Source organism: Grus americana, chromosome 1 (assembly GCF_028858705.1).
Source record: "Grus americana isolate bGruAme1 chromosome 1, bGruAme1.mat, whole genome shotgun sequence".
In the NCBI taxonomy this organism is placed as follows: Eukaryota; Metazoa; Chordata; class Aves; order Gruiformes; family Gruidae; genus Grus; species Grus americana.
In genome coordinates this window covers 122,441,706-122,457,490 of record NC_072852.1, presented here as the reverse complement: position 1 = coordinate 122,457,490, position 15,785 = coordinate 122,441,706, and the positions used below count along the sequence as shown (strand labels likewise).

The 15,785-nt window shown below is 45.1% G+C and overlaps 1 protein-coding gene across 12 annotated transcripts in view; it reads right to left on the bottom strand.

Annotated features, from left to right (window-relative positions):
• AGPAT3 (1-acylglycerol-3-phosphate O-acyltransferase 3) overlaps positions 1–15,460 on the bottom strand; it is a 93,942-nt gene extending 78,482 nt beyond the window's left edge. For 3 of the 12 annotated variants that reach the window (XM_054813392.1, XM_054813386.1, XM_054813389.1), the window contains exon 1: positions 15,137–15,423. The gene's annotated coding sequence lies outside the window, so the exon portion shown is untranslated. Of the gene's footprint in view, positions 1–13,830; positions 13,918–14,821; positions 14,842–15,136 lie in introns of those variants that run through there. The other 9 variants (XM_054813395.1, XM_054813393.1, XM_054813390.1 and 6 more) reach the window with 7 other exon arrangements.
• Between the last annotated feature and the right edge of the window lie 325 nt (positions 15,461–15,785).

Sequence of the window (15,785 nt, the reverse complement as noted above, 5' to 3'; positions counted from 1 at the left end):
GCAAGAAAGGACTAGGCTTTCAGAACAGATCAAGAGATTTACAATGCTATGTCCCACTATCGCTTTGTGAGAGATCACGGCAGTTTCTCTTTTTACTAAAAAGAGAGCAAAATCAGGCTCCAATATGGAAGACCATACATTACAAGCTCAAAAAAATAGTTTTTAGGCATCAAAGACATAACTATAGACATTAACCTCCTGATACATACAGTTTCAGAAAGCATTTTCTGCCTCCACAGAGCTGCTACCTTCTTCTCCAAGGCCACTGCAATTACTAATGGGAACCACCAAGATACCATGAACAAAGGTGACATAAGCGTGACATAAGCGTGACATAAGCGTGACATAAGCGTGACATAAGCGTGACATAAGCGTGACATAAGCGTCCAAGTACTCCACCCTACCTTACTTGAGTGTTTTATTGAGTTTACTCACTGGCAGGACTTTAAATTTCATATTCATACTAGGAACAAAATAGGTCAAAACAAAACATAGCCACAGCTGATCTACAGAAAAAAACACTAAGCCAAAAGGAAATGTTTTTGTTCCCCTTTGGGCTTTATTACTTTCACCAAAGCATTTCTGTTAAGACAGTCAAAAGTACATTTAATACAAACCAGAAACTGAAATCATTTCAGGAAAGCCAATCATTGCCAACAGGAAAGACCACTAGTAAAAATTAGTTTGAACGCCTCAATTCTTCCAACTTCTGTTGTGAGCGATGCACAGCAACCAAAACATACCCATACAAAATAAATCAGCCTTAGCTGAAGTTTGATTTTTGACCTGATTACATTCCTCTCCCCAAAATAACCTCTCATCAAACAACTAAAAAGGCTGCAGTCAAGAAGTGGCCAATATATCCAGGGTCTTTAGCAAGCTTACACAGCTCCCTCCAGACGCAGAAACTATCACTTCCATCACAGGAACTGCAAAGCTGTCTGTGTTAACATCTGAACAAGTAAGCCTTAAGATAGGATCTCTACATAAATTAGGATTGCATCCAGACCTGAAGCAGGAAACTAGGGCTCCCAAGAAAAAGAAGAGATATTGCCATCCTAAAAATGGGCAACAGCTCTTAAATGCCTACACGAGCCCTCCAGCGAGCAGTCCTAGCCTCTCGTCCTCTGACAAAGCAGTGGAAAGTGCCTTGGCGGGGTACAAGAGGGAGGAAGAAGCAGAAACAACCCAACGGGTTCATGGTGGAGGAAATAAAGAAATATGACGAACAGCAAATTTTAAGATGTGAAAGACAGATCCTGGGAAGCGCGGCCAGTAGAGATGCGCTGTAGGAATTCGGAGCAAGGCTGGCAACTGGGAGTCCCAGAAAGCGACAGGTTGAACTGATGAACCTGCACATCTCCCCCCACCCACTGCTCTATTTCAGCCGAGACCCTTTTTCAAAAATCTGCTGGCTCAATTCATAGCTGAAATAATGGTGGCATCCACCCAAATGTGGATTTTGGGTTACCGTTACATTCAGGTCTGCTGGCTATTTACACAATGGAGAGAGAAGAATCACAGGCCTCACCTGAGGTAAACACATTTACGTAAAGGTAAAACTAAGAAAACCCAAAAATAGTTAAAGGCCCTTTTCACTCCCTTCATGCTCCTCCTCTTTCCCCTCCCTCCCTCAGGTACTTCTAGTATGGAAGAAAAATGGTTAGAGGTACTATAAAGAAAAACTGATCTAATGACACTGGAAGTACAAAAACAAAATACACAAAGATCAAGCACTGCTAGTACAATTACTTCATCTGTCGCACAATGCAGCATTAAACTTACCTGCTCGTTACTGTAATTTGCAACCGAATCAAATGCTTTAAAAAGAGCCCTGACAAAACCCACAGTAAGTGGGATGAATCAAGGAGGAGGTGGTGAACTAGAGAAAATTACACCAAGAGATCAAGATAAGTTGGAGATGCAGAAATTCACCTGTCTGAGAAGATCCATCCTCTTCTAGAGAAGATCTGCAAGCTAAAGTTTCAAGCAAAAAACTCAGTGGAGAAAATATGCCCACTCTGAAACCAAGTTGTATGTGCTTGGCACCGCTAGAACCTGTTAAACACCCCTGCTGTTGGACAGACATCCCTGCAGAGATGACCTGTATCAGTGCAGTGGGTTTTTAGTTTGTCTAACAATTATTCCAAGTTAGGAAGCATGTAGCTAATGAGGATTCACTGGCTAGCCAGAGCAAACACGTGTTGCGAAGCGCAGGTACTGGCTTGCTGCTGTTTATACCCTCTCTCGTAGGTGTAATTCCACCAGATTACACCAGATTTGTTAACTCCAAATACTACGTTATGTGCAAAAAAGAGCGTCTTCCAAGATATGGGGTCCATTTACCAAACAATAATATCCAAAATGCTTCCAACGTACAGAATCCCATTTTAACATTGTTCTGGAATTAAGGCAGAAACACAGCAGGGCTCCTCTCTCATAAGAGCATATGGCATTTTGAAAAAGCAGCGCATTACAAATTCCCCTAACAGCTATTGAGTCATTCAATACAGTTTCAATTTATCTTAGTTCTGTCTCTCCTACCTAGGCACACGCTCCATAGTCAGCGACAAAAAGATTTAAGTTCTTTGTAGTCATAAGGAGGCAAGTTGTGTCTCATTTGTATTAAAGACAGACACACTTTTGACAAGTTTTACAGACACAGTTGATCACAGCTCAGCACTGCGGAGGTTAGGCATTGGCCATTGCTGGGGAGAGAACTCAAAGAACAAGCAGTTCCTTGTGTGGAGCATCACAGATCGCTGTGTTTTACCAACACGCAAAGACCATATGTCCTGCCAAACAATTTTAGGCATACCACACAAAAGAAAGCATTTCAGGAAGCTGGATGGTATTTCCTTTCTGTTCAGAGTGACAGACCATCACAGTCCATAAATTTTCTGGTACTTCATCTCTAATACTTGCTAGCGAAGCATTCACCAGTACAGGGAGCCAGTAACTTGACTCAGATTTCAATTCATTGCTTATCATTCTGCAAAACTACTTCAGCACCCACCAGCTTCGTGCAATGGCTGTAATACCAAAAAGGCAAGCAGTACTCTGTTGTAGAGAGAACCAGCGCTCGCATTTAAATTCTGCGGACACGTACCGGCTAGCTTCTGAATGACGCTTACCCAGCCTTTCAGCTTTTATTTAGTACCCTCCATGCATTGCTGGTAGTTACCACTTCTGGCCACAGCGACTCTAAGGTACTTTGGCTGGTTGTCAGGAATTAACTCTGTGCCACAGAAACTCACTGAGAGCCGAATGGCTGAAAAATAGCAAATGAAAGGAAACGAACACCATGGTCTTTGCAATAGCTGGGTTCAAATTCCAGTTTTGAGGCTGATCTGTAAGGCCAACATCTTCAAGACTTTGCTCCATCTTCTGCATGGAACACACATGGACCACAAGTGAATTGTTTCACACACTTAAAGAGGATAATATGAAGCAGTCATTAATTAAAAGGATCCCTTGTCAAAAAAGCAAAAATACCAATATTCTTCCTGGGATCATTCAGTCTGATGCACAGATTGATCAGCATTGCCCTGTGCTGGAATTCACAGCATGTGAGGTTCCTAGACCAGAGCAGGCATGAGTCTCTACTAAACTAAAACTGCAGTGTGCACAGCTGAAGGGGATTTCAAGAGGTCACCTAACCCAGCTGTCCCCAATCTTTGACAGCTAAGCTCCTCCATCACCTTTAACTTCTTCATCATGACCACTAATTTCTTGCTCCCCACTCCCCTCCCACCCATTTTTTTTGCACAGCAACACAAGGGACAAGCAGGGATGGCCAGAACTTAAGGTTTTTTGGCTCTTCCCTGCCCCTTGCCCACATCTCAAAAGGGTTTATTTCCTTCCAGGGACCCAGCACTCCAGTACCCAGTGGAGGAGCACCAAACCCCAACCCTTCCCACAAGCATCTGCCAGGATCTTTTCTTTTTGAGTTCTTTCCAGCAACAGAGATTTCACAACTCCTGTTTGGCAACGGAAAGCTTTTTCCAAAGCTTTCCAGCTCTCCCTTCTGCATCTTAAATCCATAACTTCTTGTCCTCTCTACAGCAGGCATGGAGAGCAGCTCACTCCCTTCTCTACAGCAGGCTTTCAGGTGTTCTTTATGTAAAACAACCTTCATTCTGTAAACCTTCCTTTAGTAATGTTTTCTAGACATCCCTGTGTATTTTTTCACTCAATTTTTCTTACAGCTTTGTCCTTGGGAAAAGGTGTTTCTTAAAAGGTGATGCCTTCAGTTGCATGCTATTGTCCAGCTCATGCTGAGAAGAATCATTTCATAGGAGTGTGTATGCATCCTCATCTAGTGTGCTTGCTTTTTTGGGGGAGGGGTGGGGGGGGTCAGAGAGAAGGGAAGGGTTTGGGGTTTTTTTTGCAACCACGTAAGACTGACTCACATTCAAGTTTGTAAACTGCTAAGTGGAAGCACTACATTTTTTGTTATTATCAAACCAGGTATTTGGTAGGAATACAGGCAAGCCCAGGGCTTGCTTTTCCCCTTAGATGTTTTGCCAACTCAGCTGTGTTAATGAATAATATTAAAGAAGAGACTCCAGTGTAAGTACAGAGACACAAATGAATGTAGGTAACGATATCACCAAAACTGTGGCTGTTGTGGTTGATCTCATTCAAGGAGAAGGATTAAGAGTACCAGCAAACAGACTCCTCCCTTCCAGACTAAATTACAACCCCACTAGAAAAGATGCTGCCAACCTCTTTTCAGTGTTGATATTCCTATTGCACCGAGAAGGAAGGAGCCAATCAGACAGGAAGTAAGCAGCCAGTTTTATCTGCCCTGTGACAAAATGCTCCCACCCAGGAGCACCCCACTATTCCACTACTGCCCATGCTGGATCAGGCAGAAACCTGAATACACCAGAATATGGCTCTGTTCCCTCTTTAGGGACCCAGATCTCAGGAAAGTTAATGCTGATCAAGAAGAAAAGGACAGGCCTGCTAGAGGAGTGGAAAAGAAAAAAAAAAAAAAGAGGAAAAAAAAGCTGCAAGTTGGTTATTTTAGGTCACCCAGTAAAACCAAAGCATCTACGTAATGCTGTAAGGTTCATATTTAGAAATGAATTCATGAGGTTCAGAAAGGGAGCTTACAAATGCCACAGTACGCTTCAGACCATTCTTAAATCTTTTTGGCCTGAACCCATCACTTTAAAAGCCAGCATTTTTTTTCCACCAAGGCCATCCCTCCCACACGCCTCCTTGTCACAGAGCAGTGATACAGTAGACATTTCTCTCCAAACAAATTAAATCCACTTTTTCTTGAAGGAGGGGGGGTCAAGAGGATGAGGGCACCATACTTTTTAAAAGGACATTAAAAAATAATTATGCTAAACCACGTATCAGCAAAAATTAAAGAGAGACAGTAAAACGTCTGCTTTCGACTTGCTTAAATATTCAATTAAAAAAGCCATCTAGGCAAAGTTTTATTAAAATAAATCAACTAAGAAAATGCTTGTTAAATCAATCTGAAACCTACATTCTTTTTGGATGTTCCTTCACTGAAAAATAAGCCTTCACTCTGCCATTATAAACCCGATTATGTCCACAATGGATGTGCCTTCACAGCAGCACCAGCAGCGGGTGTGAAGAGCAACCAGTGCTAATTTCAAATGCAACACCAAGTGTGGTAAAGCTTCTGCCTGTTTCCTTCACACAAAAACACATCCTCTGCCTTTGTCAGGCCCAGCAAGCCAAGTTATCCATAGATAACCCTTCCCAGTAGTTCCTAGCTTCCTTTGGGATCCATCAAGACAGCTTTTGAATTGGTGTCGGAAGAGTTAGTGCAGATGAACATAAAGTACTGCCTTTCTACCCATACTGCCTTGAAAGAAAACCAAAGGTTCAACCATCAAACCAGACCTACCATATGGGCGCTTGACAAATGCTGAGATCACCACATTTGTAGAAAATGTTTAAGGTTTAGCACATAAAAATATTGACAGAGGGAAAAAAATCAATGCAAAAAAAAAAAGAAAGAGAAGGATTATACCACTTTATTTTGCTGTAGAGAAAGGTACAGGCATGTTACCTGAATGAGGTTAAGGCTCATAGTGGGTTGCTTACAGCCTGTCCTGTTATTTCAGTGATGATGAACACTGCCTATCTGGGTTTTACTGTGCAATATAACCAAGGTGCCAGTTCATCAGGTAAACAGCAAAACAAGGGAACTTGATTTTTTTCCAGTAAAGCTAATGATACCTTTGGATCCTGGAAAGCTACAAATCCTACTTTCCAAGCTGCTACATAAAATTCCCTTAATATCACCACCACTTCGGTTAGCTCTCTTTCTCCACCAAAAAATTGCTACTGAAAAGCCAATATACTACTCTAGCAATATACTGGAGTATACTGTAAAAATCCTATAGAACACAGACTAAAATGAAACTTTTCAGCCAGTAAAGCTTCCTTCCTTACTGACAAGCTTTTGCTAGCAACTTATAAATTAAAAAAGTACCATAAAGAGAGCTTCTGTACAGGCACAGCTGCATGCAGGAGAGCTTGCTAGTAGTGCACATCTAATAGCATAAGCTATATACACACATGTTTAATGGACACATCTTCATTCTAACACTATGCTCCAAACTTTTCCCATTAATAAAGTTATGGTCCTCAGTTCACAGCCATGGGTACAGCTGCAACAAGCAAGCTGATGTAATTTTTAACCAAAGTTTTAATTTCAAATGCAAGGCTGAATGCCTTTTCTAGGGCTGAGCAGCACCCAGGCAGCAAACAAGCATGTCTGTACCAGGTCAGAGCCGAGATCCACCCAGTCTCAAGACACATCCCCAGCAGCGGTCAGCAAACCATGGCCAGGGAAGAGCAGAGGACCAGGATGAGCATACTGCAACCCTGCTGCTGCCTAACCTCCGAGCGTCTAGCGATTTGCAGCCAAGGTACTTCTCACAGTAGAAGTAGCGCCGCTGCCTTCGGAGTTCAGCTTAAGACACGCTGCTGTACGGTTGTTAGAAAATGAATGCAAACTCAGTCCTTTCAGAGCGGGCAGAGAGAAGGGGGCTCGTTGAGTGTTTTCTGATGAGTAGTTGGGCAGGAAAGCTTGAAAGGAATCCAGCAGAGTTTGGCAGCAATAGGTCTCATACCACCACAGAAAGACGTTAAGCTAGCCAGTTTAGTTTCCACCATCAAAAATGATTCAACTTGAAAGGACAAAAAGCAAATTAAATTACTCAAAGTACATTGTATTTCTGATTAAGCCATCTCAGTTCTTAAGAGAGATCACGTAAACATCCTTGCCACAGTGCTAGCTATACGTGAGAAACATCTGTTTTCAAACAGTTGTCCTTTGCATGGATAAGAGTGATGCCACACTCAAATTCAATGTGGAAAACATTTACGAGTTTCAGAAGAGTTAGTTGTGAACAGAGACTAGTGAAAGGCATGGCACCCTGTCCCTTGACAGAAAGCTGGTCATGGGGTGGCCAGGAAAGCAAAAGACAAGATAAAAACCTCAAAACACAAAATACCAAGAGCCACCTCGATCCCGTGATCCTAGTGATGAAGAAACGGGAAACGGGGAAGAAAAATCAGTAAGGATCTTGAATCTGGCCCAAATCCCACTGCTGCTTATGATTTTAGCCAAAGGTACTTTACAGGTAAAGTAAATTAAAAAAAAAATTAAAATCCTTGAAATAAGAGACCAGAGCCTCATACTCCCTAGGAAGAGAGGGGATCCAACCCTCTGTACCACGAGCAACCCCAGGAAGCTACCTGAGGAACCAGGGGCATCACCCTCTGCCACGACCACCAGAAGGAAAAACAACACTGCTGAGCAGGCCTGGGCAGTTTGGATCACAGCATCTTCACTGCACTCAAGAAATGAAAACCTTTCCTTCACTTTGGTTTCAGCCCTCTCATAAACTTAAGCAGAGGCTGGCTATATGGCTAATAAGCCAAGGGCCATAGGCACCAGATGGATGCGAGAGGAGCAGTTCAACTCAGACACGCATGTAGGGAGCCCAAGACTGTAGGAAGGTATTTGGAGCAAGGAGGCCCACGGGGAAGTACACACTGTGCAGCATAACGTTGGATCAATCAATCACAACTGCAACTGGGAGACAAACGCTTGCATTAGGCATTAAAGATGCATGCATCAACCGCATAGCCACGCTCCTCTGCTCAGCTGGGAGGAGGAACAGCCTTCTCGCTGAAACCTGACTGAATGCTACCAGTCAGACTAATGGGTTTAAAAATCTACCTTTATCAAATAAACTGATTAGAGCCATGCTATTTAACAGTGTGTCAGCCATTATGAAAATTTGGGTCCATAAGCAGTCTAGCCTATATCACTACCAGGAACCTGAAAGCTGACCCAGCAGGAGAAGACTGAAAACTGGTAACGCTAAACCATCATATGAATTACATTAAAAGGAAAGACAGGCTGTTTTTGAACCAGCACATAATGCACACATTTCCACCATCACGTTCCCCTGAAAAGACCAAATCTGCATTTGAAGTACCGACAACTTCAAATCTCCAGGGAAAGGAAAAAAAAAAAGTGTTCTTTGTACAGAGTCAAGCTTAGGCAAATCTTGCAACAGTAATTACAGTCACTGCCTCCCCAAGCCATCTGCTGTGGCTTTTATAACTCTCGAAAGGGCAGCAGGCAGAGCTGGTAGAAGAGAAGAGGAGACACACATATCTCAGCAACCAAAGCCAGGCTGAGCAGAAAGGCTGCAACGCTAGTCTGACCCAAACAGGAACTTAGGTCTTGGTTATCCAGACCTCCTTCAGCTTGCAGATATTCAGGTAGCAGAGGAAACAGCTGGGTATGCAGCCTTTTCGGATCAAAGGGAGTTTAGGAGCCCAATCTCAAGGCAACTCATAACCTGAGCAAGCCCAGCCTGGCAAGAGCCCAGCAGGTAGACTCCCACCAGGACCTCATCCCATGAATGAGCAAACATGTGCTCTGAAGTCAGTCTGAGCAACCCAACTTTCACACAGACACCAGCACAGCCAACAGTTCTGCACATCCGCACATCTCTCTTCCAAGAAGCGATGCCAGTAACATGGGCAGAATAATTTAGAACAAGCTAAATTCATCCATTATGAGGACGTGTAGGGTCCAACCTGATGTATGTACCTGCATGCTGACGACCACTGCATCTGCAAAACGTTTTCATCAGTAGAGCTACAAGCAGCAGAAAGATGTGCTCACCCACGCCTTGCTCACGCAACCACAAGTTTTAGCGGCGGGCCAAGCCACCAGCACTTTGAAAATCCCACTTTTGCAGTGCAGCTGGAGACAATGCCAATTAATTGTTTTGCCAGCCATAAAAAATTACTACAATACTCACTTCATAGGGTTGTCACAAGGATTACTGAACATCTCTGAAGAGCTCTGAAGAAGAAATAGTGGCTATTGTTCTGAGTACCATAGAATTTGGAAAGATCTCACATGAATTTTGCACAACTGTACATGTGTGACAGTTGCAGCACCAATATATTATTTTTCTCCACAATAAAAGCCTCACAGAAGCTCATTCACTCTGGGCAACACTTTTAGTCAGAAGTGTATTTTGCTTTGCTCATTAATATATCCTAAATAGATATCAACTTTGACTATTTAATTATAGATTCAGGTGCTGCTTCTAGTCTCTCTTAATTAAGGGAAACATTGCATTTTTGACAAAGAACTCAGTTTAGGCTGTCAGGGCTCCTAACAAACACACTATAATTACCTAAGTAGTGCTTACACATAAGAACAACAACAAGGGGGAAAAAAAGCAACTAAAAATTTCACTGAAATCCCACTTCCTTTACAGCAAATGAGAAAGTCTGTCTGCATGGACAAGAGGTGTTACACACAGAGAGAGGTCAACGTCATACCATTTACACCTGACCATTAAAGAGCTCTTAACACTGATACAAAAAACATTGTAAAGGTTTTAAATAGTTGGTTTGGTTGGTTGTTGGGTTTTTTTTTTTTCATGAATACACAAATACAGAGGAGGTGTTGGATTCTAAATGTTCTGCCATACACTTGGATCCACCTCTTCCATAAGGAAAATTTCTAGCATGTCACTCCAAATGCTTAAGGAATCTATAAGCCCCTTCATTCTCATAAAACACAGGGAGCTTAACACCTACTGCAAAGAAGAGCACTGGGGTTTTTTTGAGCAGTCTCAAACTACAGCGGTAATCACAATTAGGCAACAAGGTTGTACCCAGGGTGGAGATTGATCTGGCTGAGAGAACTACCATTTCCACTACACAAAGTTTCAAAAGATCTTTTGTTTGGAAAGCAAACACCACATTATTGATATGACTGCAAGATAAACAACAGTATTAGGATTTGTCAATACACCGGCTTTCATTCCCCATCCAAGATGCAACAGAAAGCTTCTTTATTTCATCCTAGCTCTCCACCAAGGAGCTGGTACCTATGGGTGCACAAAAAAAATGCAGCATTGCAGTAGCAAGCCTTACAGAGCCAAAGTCCCAAGTTGCCCAGTTCCCAGGGGAATAAGCAGCCCAAAATTACGTGCCTGGTCTCCCTAGAAAATGCACTGAGGAAGTCGCATGCCTGATAAGAGCAAATACGAGCAGCTGGTCTGATTTACCAACAGCACACAGCAAGGAGATGTACCATCAATCCCAGCTTTCCCCAGTTTTATGTCTAGTAGAGATCAACAACTTTAGGGGGAAGGTCAGGGTGCCAAGATGATACCGACCCCATCATAAAACACAGGCATGAAACAGAAAGGTGAGACTGATTGGCTCCTTTACCCATCAGTCAGATGAGCAGCATCCTCACACAGTTTGAGCTGCACATCATTTCGATACAGCTTTCCTTGCCTTTTCCCCGGAAGGTATCATAACCTTCACCCAGCTCTTCCTTGGTAACGCACCAGGGTACCCTGGCACAGCCGGTCACTGCCCTCTCCTACTAAAACTGTTTGGGTTTTACAGGCAGAAAAAGAGTCCCTGTGGCTCTCAGTTCCTTCTTACCACACCACATACTCATTTGGACAAGGACAAGAACCCAAGCCTCCTGCTTCCCAAGATGAACATCCTGTCTACTAAACCACACAGTTATGCTAACCCATGCAAGGTTAGACAGCAACAGATGAAGACACAGCAGAAGGTGCTGTTGTGAAGGACCGGATCCAAAGGCAACGCTCATAGATTAGTCTTTACCAAACACACAAGCATTTCTTTCAGTTTTGCTATGACTTGTGTGTAACAGCTGTAAGTGCCCAGCTTCTCATCACTGTCATGCCTTGCACGCTCCTAAATGTGTCCAGACTCAGAGGCACAAGGAAATTTTGCAGGTAAATCATAGGTATCCACTGATTTTTAGGAGCATCAAAGCATATGTAAGCAAGGGTTTGTTTCCTTTTTAACCATTTGAAATTTGGACTGCTGCAATTAATAAACCAAAACAGGAAACAGAGATTATTGGTTTGGTGCACCAGCAAGTTAAACACTTCCTAGATTATCCTGATTTTACCTATAGGTGCCTGTGCCCTAGCAATAATCAGCCCTCAACTTAAGTGCTGACTCACTCCTGGAATCCTGACATGATCATGCATGAGATGGCAAATTGATTTTCATGTAACACATTTAAAAGTGTCTTCATCAAGCACACAGCAGAAGCCTTGGGATTAGTGTTTCTTTTTCTCATTTTATGTTGGTTAATACCACAGGCAAACAAGAAATTTGGTAACACCTAATGCCTCTCCATTCCTTTCCTTTTAGTTTTACTTAAAAGGATGGTATCAATTACTTACTAAGAGCTACTCCACTAGCAAAAGTTCCCTCGTATTAGCCTGAAACACAGGTGTAGACAGAGAATCCTTATTATTAGGGGCTCAGCACCAGAAGGTGGTGGAACAATCTGAGATACAATGAAATTTTGGGTTCCCTTTGCTTTCTGTCATTTCTTTTGCTCTTTATCTTGTAATACTCAAGGTATGGATTGTCTAGTCACCTGTTCTTTGTTCAGGCACTGACTATAAACAGACTAATACGCATGCACCAACACTCAGTATTAACACTAAAAAACCCCACTGAAAGGACATTTTTAGCCATTACAGATGATAATTACATTTCTTTGTCAGTATCTTGGCCGTTCCTTCAAGAATTATGTTCTCATAAGCCAAAGGAGCAAGACTGAATGCAACCTTTCTTGGGGTTTTTTGTACTTGCATAAAGTGTAGAAGCAGCCTCCCATAATTTATGGCTATCATAAATTTAGTATAGGTGAACACTCATTAAAGTTAACAGCAATACTTTACTCACACCGGTTCCCCACAAAAATATAAGCCTCAAATGCAATTATTCCATAATAGTTTCATAAGTAAACAAAACGTCATTTAAGATTTGAAAACAATGCATCTTTCTGCAAACAGAGGCAGAAAGAAAAAAAAATTAAGCTAGCACGGGACTACGCAATAGTTTCATTTTGTAAGAAGATTAACACAGGGCAGAAAGCTTTGGCTATGGCTGGGAAAAGAACATACACTTTGTGCTAGCAGAGCTCCCTGTAATTTTAAGCGGAATTTTGTCCTGTTTGTTATTCTATCTCTTCAGAGATAAATGAAATCACACTGGGAAGAGGAAATAACATCCTTATTTTTGTCCAACATTACCTCAACTAAAGCCCAATCTGATTTCAGCCCTCCTCAGGTACAACTTGCGCACCCTCGACTGAGCTATCTGCAATGTGTTAAACTGCAGTACAAAGTTTTGATAAGTGGTCCTGCCATTTTAATTGTGCTCAGCAGGGATAATCGGTCAGGTGCATTTCCTGTGTTTGTTGAATTCAAGCTATATTTGGACACCAACTGTTCTCTATCTTTGTCCTGGTTTCAGCTGAGATAGAGTTAATTTTCTTTCTAGCAGCACGTATTTGCTACTGTGCTTTGGATTTAGGATCAGAACAATGTTGATAACACACTGATGTTTTAGTTGCTGCCAAGCAGTCAAGGACTTTTCAGCTTCTCATACTGGCCTGCACAAAAGAAGGCGGGGGGCGTCCAAGAAGCTGGGAGGGGACACAGCCAGGACAGCTGACCCAAACTGGCCAAAGGGATATTCCATACCATACGACGTCATACTCCCTATATAACTGGGGGTTGGATGAGGAGGCAGGTCAGCTGGAGAACTAGCTGAGCATTGGCTTTGATTGGTGCGCAATTGTGCTGTGCATCACTTGTATATTCTTCTATCATTATTATTGTCTTCCTTTTCTGTCCTATTAAACTGTCTTTATCTCAACCCACAAGTTGTACCTTTTTTTTTTTTTATTTTCAATTCTCTCCCCCATCCCACTGGAGGGGAAGTGAGCAAATGGTTGTGTGGTTGTTTTAGCTGCCTGCCAGGTTAAACCACAACAATTCTGCTTTCTGCAATTAAGTGTGTGTATAGGGGTGGAGAGGTGAAGGTGGGACCCAAAGAGCTAATGAGACTTTCTTACAGTACATAAGATTGCCCTTAAAAAAAGGTTGAACATAATGCACATAATTTTAATCGCAAAGGTTCAGCAACAATAGACGTGAAGGGGAAGAAGACTAGAGTACACAGAAGGGAACCAAAAGCCAAGGCTCCTGTGAAAGTTACAGGAAAGACCAGAACTTTTATGTTTAAAATCCTCACAGCACAAGGAGTTCTGTAACAGCCCAACACTCAGCACAGCAAAGCAAGTTCACCACAGGTTACAACAACAACTCCATTTAACTTCATTGTCTGCTATACAGCTACAGTCTCGAAAGAAAATGAATGGAAACTGTATGGGTTTTACTGCTTGTAGAATCAAGCTTGGAAAAAAAAAAATACACATACCTATCTGTGATTATGTTGAACTTCACCCAAACGACCTGTAGTTCAAGCAAAGAGCCTCAAGTGAAGAGCGTCACCACGCAAGATACACTGCCAAGACAAGTGGAGAGCTTACCACTTTACTCCCAAGCATGCTTGTACGTATCAGCAATTCAGTGATGGCAAACACGCAATCTTGGACTCCAGCCTATTTCCCTTAGAGCGGGAGAGAGGAAAAGGCCACGAAGTTTATTTTGGACTTGAAATTAATGAGTTTGATAACACAATGAGCTAAGGAGATCATTATTGCTTTGAAGAAGGAGCAGCAAGATTACTGCTAACTCTGCCACTTTCCTTTCTTGTTCCACACCTGCCTTCTGCCTAATCAAGGAGGGGAGATGAAGATTCAAAGAGGAGAAAATATTGGAGGGGAAGAATACACGAGTGTAGCATTAAATAAGTAACAGCCTCAACAGAAAAGTTCCCTTAGAATACAGTGTATTAAAAGCCATAAGGGGATAATCAATGTGCTTATTGATTTAGAAGCCTACACATTAGGTTAGTAGCTTATTAAATCCATCAGCATCATCTGAACAGAATCCAGGCACAACAGCATCCTATTTGGTTGTCGCTCTCAAGGGTTTGCTCTTCTCCATTTTGCACTCGCAAACCATGCACCCAGGTACTGCCTGACCCTTCCGAAACGGGCTTTCCTCCTATTTTTTTATTTCTTTTTGTTTTAAGCCGCTCTCTCACTTTTCACTCATCCTCCCTCCCTCCCCTCAGCTCAGCGGAGAGCCCAGCTGCCATCCTCCCAGCAGCGAGCCGCCAGCCTGCACCTCCTTCGCTCCGCACCCCCCGGGAGGGCGTCCATCTCACCCGGGAGAGGAGGATGCATTTCAGCCGAGGCCCGGCCGTGCCAGCGGGACCATTGTGCCCTTCCCCGCACCGCCGCCATCCCCCCCCGGGTACCCCCCGCCGCTGGGCCCGGCCCGGCATCCCCCCCCCCACACACCCCCGCCAGCGCACAAAGGGCTGCGCCTGCCGGCGGCGCCGGCATCGCAGCCGCCGGACCGAGCCGGGCCCGGATCCTTCTGTCACCGCCGCAGCGGGGGGGGGGGGGAGCGCTGGGGCCTTCCGAGAGGGGCGCCCAGCAGAGCCGCCGCCACCGCCCGCGCCGGCAGCGTGCGGGAACACCGAGGCGGGGGGCGCTGCCCCGGCCGCGGAGGGACCGGCACGGCACGGCACGGCGCGGCGCGGACAGGGTTCGCCGCCTGCCTTCCCTCCCCCCAGCCCAGCATCCGCGCCTCGCCGGCGGAGCGGCACCAACCTGCAGTCTCCGCCGCCGCCTCCTCGGAAAAAGCCGGAGCTGCCTCTGCCCGCCTCAGCCTCCAGTCCCGGGGCGGGCGGCCTTGCCCGCCTCCGCCTGCTGATGTCCGCGATGCCCCCCCGGCGGCGGCGGGCTGGCTCGGCGCCGCTGCCCTCGGGAGGCGGGGAAGGGGCGAGCGGGGCGGGCGGCGGCGGCTGCGGGAGCCTTGCTCATTGAGTGCGGCAGCCCCAGCTGTCGCCGCCGCTGCTCCCCGCAGCCGCTACTTCCTGTGCAGCGATGGTTCAGTTCCTCCCGGGCCGCTGGGGGCAGGAGAGCCGGGCGGCGGGGAGGAGGAGGAGGAGGAGAGGGGGAAAGTCGGGTCGGATAGTGGGGGCGGCAGTAGTCGCCGCCGCTCCTCCCGCCCGGCCCGGCCAGGCCCCGGCCAGCGCAGCGGGATCTCCGCCGACCGCTCTCTCCGCACCGTAGCGCACCGCGGCGGGATGCGATGCGGAGGAGCCGCCCGCCCCGCACCCAGCCTCCGCCTGCGTCCCCCACCGCGGGGTGGCCGCCAGGGGGCGCCGCTGCTCCCGCCCGAGGCGCCCCTCACGGCGGCTCCGCTCCTCCGGCGATCGTTGGCGGCGGGTGGGGAGCGGAGCCGAACCGAGCCGGT